The sequence below is a fragment of the Rattus norvegicus genome, chromosome 16, assembly GCF_036323735.1.
Source record: "Rattus norvegicus strain BN/NHsdMcwi chromosome 16, GRCr8, whole genome shotgun sequence".
NCBI lineage: Eukaryota > Metazoa > Chordata > Mammalia > Rodentia > Muridae > Rattus > Rattus norvegicus.
The window spans coordinates 13,355,001-13,358,236 of NC_086034.1; the positions used below are offsets into that span (position 1 = coordinate 13,355,001).

General features: G+C 43.2%; 1 pseudogene; it reads left to right on the forward strand.

The window, feature by feature from the left end:
- Positions 1–438: 438 nt before the first annotated feature.
- Eci2-ps1 (enoyl-CoA delta isomerase 2, pseudogene 1) lies at positions 439–2,398 on the forward strand (annotated as a pseudogene).
- The last annotated feature ends 838 nt before the right edge of the window (positions 2,399–3,236 follow it).

Sequence of the window (3,236 nt, forward strand, 5' to 3'; positions counted from 1 at the left end):
TGGTAAGTACAGATTTGTGCTACCTCAAAGCGATGGGTAAGCAATGATGCTATGAGTTTGATTTTGCAAGTGCCTTCTCCAGACTATGCTCACAACTATGGGCTTATACTCGTAAGTAGAATCTTCAGCTCATATGATAATTTCATCAAGTACTGTGTAGTATTTGTCATAGTAGCTGGATAATTGTACATTTTCAACAGTAATGCAAGTTAAAATTTTTGTAGTTACACCAACACTTCCTCTACAATAGCTTTCCTAGTAGTACTTCTGATTTACATTTATCTAATGACCGCTGCTATTGAATATCTTTTCATGTGTTGATGGTCATTTGTATATCATAATATCATTAAAAGGATGTGTGCTCACCCTTCCCGGTCTTGCTACACAGTTTCAGCGGGGCCTAAGCCTCTGGGCTCACTTTGGCCTCAGCATCTAGCTATGGTGGCAGTGACCTGGAGTTGGGCATGGTGTTGGTGTGTAAGTCTCCTGCAGGTTACCAGTGGCTAAATTGCACCTAGGCAGACCACTAATGAGAGAAAGTCAGCAGGACTTTAAAAATGCAATGAACCAAATGAAAATCTTGAAGGAGGACCCAGGAAATGAAGTAAAGCTAAGACTCTGTACTGTGTAAGCAGGCTACAGGAGGATCCTGTAATATGCCTAAACCTGGTGTGTTTGACTTTGTCAATAAAGCCAAGTGGGATGCATGGAATGCCCCGGGCACCCTACAAAAGGAAACTTCCAGGCAGAACTATGTGGATGTCATATCCAGTTTGAGCCCCTCATCTGAAGCCTCTAGCTAGGGAAAGCATGGAGCTGATGAGAAAGCCCAGGAGTCTAAATCATCCTGGGAACTTCTGAAGATGGCATAACGAAGCTCATGTTCAATCGGCCCACCAAAATGAACCTCATAACCTTCTAGATGTATCAGGATATTATACTCCCACTTAAAAATGCCAACACAAATAACACAGTCATTGTGGGACCGTGAAAGGTATCGTGATTCCTGGCTGAGCTAAGACCAGAAGCCTAGAGACCCAGAAGGGATGTTAGGAGCTTTGCCTGCTCCTAGGCACCAGGCCCCTGTCACTAGCTCCCCATAGATAGATTTGTGGCCACCAGTTATGTAAGGGTAACACACCAAGCCCTCCACATGTAGAGGACCTGACCTATGGTTACATAGGCTCAAGACATCTCCATTTTAATGGGGTACTTAAACACCTGGAGGGCTTAGCCAATAAGCTTTCCTTCCCAGACATTCTTCCCTGCAAAAGTATTTAACCTCATGCCCACAGTGAGAAGTAGAGTAAAATTTAACTCATCCACTTTCCACCATGACAATAAATGCTGTAAAACCATGGACTGCCTCTTTTCTTTGAGATCTGCTGTGGGGAGTCATGGAGAAGTCCTATGGGAACTGCTGTCTAGTTTCCAGTAGAAGGCCTCTCTGCTCTCAGCCACACCCATAAAGCCAAGCTCAAGCCATCAAGCTAAGGACTCCCCTCCAATGGGATCAGCTGAAGTCCCCACTCCCCTACTGGGCCAAATTCAGCCATGGGCACAGCTCTCCCGCAACTTCCAGGGGCACCTGTTTGTTCAAGAGCCTGGGAACTCTATGGACCCAGCCTCTTCGCAGGCCCAGGGATCCCCGAGCCAGCTCTGGCTGTCCCCCACATCAGACTGTGTTTCACCACCCCTAGAGCAGTATCTCAGGGCTTCACTATGGCCCAACACCTGCCCTGTGACTGCATGGGGTAAGTGCAGTCAACTCCCATATCCTGCCTCCCTGAGTGGCTCTGCCCTATCCTGTTGGGGAGCAAACAGGAGACCCACAACCCTACAAGTCATAGCTGTTTTCACAGCTAGGTTTCACACAGCAGTGGGAGTGATTTGACTAACTTCACTAGTGCCACTGGGGGAATAGAGGAGGCAGTTAATGAGGGTGTGTGGAACCGAGAGAATTTGTAAACAGTTTTATAGACTTTCCCAAGCCTCTTGTTGCAGTAGTAAAAGACCCAGCTGTGGGAATATCTGTCACTATTCTGAGACTATTCGATACTGTCTATGCATTGGACAGGACAACGTTTCATACTCCGTTCAGCCACCTTGGCCAGAGCCCGGAGGCATGCTCCTCTTACTTGTTTCCGAATATGATGGACTCAGCAAAGGCAACTGAGATGCTTCTCTTTGGGAAGAGGGTCACAGAAAGAGAGGCTTGGGCTCAATGCCTTGTCACTGAAGTTTTCCCTGAAAGCACTTTTGAAACAGAAGTCTGGACAAGGCTGAAAGCATATGCGAAGCTCCTGTCAAACGCCAGGAGAATTTCCAAAGGGTTAATCAGAAAAATTGAAAAAGAAAATCTCCATACAATAACGCTGAAGAATGCACTACTCTCTGAGCAAGGTGGCTGTCAGAGGAACGCATAAACGCGATCTTGAGCTTTGTATCCAGAAAACCAAAGCTGGGAAGACCACTGCAACAGTTAGACTTCCCGCAGGAGAGAGGGGCTGTGAGTTGCAGTTTCAAGGACTTGAAAGACACATACTTCCAGGTGCCTTTTCCTTGATTAACTTAGCAATTATGATGAGAATGCTTCACAGCACTGAGAAATAAAACTTTTCATAAATCAAAAAAAAAAAAGAATATGTGCTTAAGTTGTTCATTCATTATTGGTTTGTTATTGTGTGTATTTGTTGATTTGTTGTTGTTTCATTATTGGTTTGTTGTTGTGTGTATTTTAAAACACATGACTCAGATGTGTTTGTTTCTGATCCTAAGAGTTTTCAGTCTACTGGTTGTGAGAATCCTTTGATCTACAGAAGGCTTTATTTTGTTCCAGTCCAGTTTACATTTATTTCTTTTATTGTCCATGCTTTTTGTGTAGCTCTAATCACTGTCAAGTTTGATGTCATGAAAGTATTTATCTATTATTCCCTTTAAGGATTTTATTGCTTAAGGGTTTTCCTGGTCTTTTTACCTAAGGTTTTTTTTTTAATTTTTATTATTTTTATTTTATATACATTGGCATTTTGCCCATACATTTGTCTGTGTAAAAGTGTTGAATCTGCTGCAACTAGGATTATAAACAGTTGTGAGCTGTCATGTGGGTACTGGCAATTGATCTCTGCTACTCTTGAAGAACAGCCAGTGCTCTTATCTACTTAAGTTTGTAAGCTATTATGAATTGGTATTTTATTGTGTAATGAAATATTCCAAGTTGATTCTTTTGTTGTGAA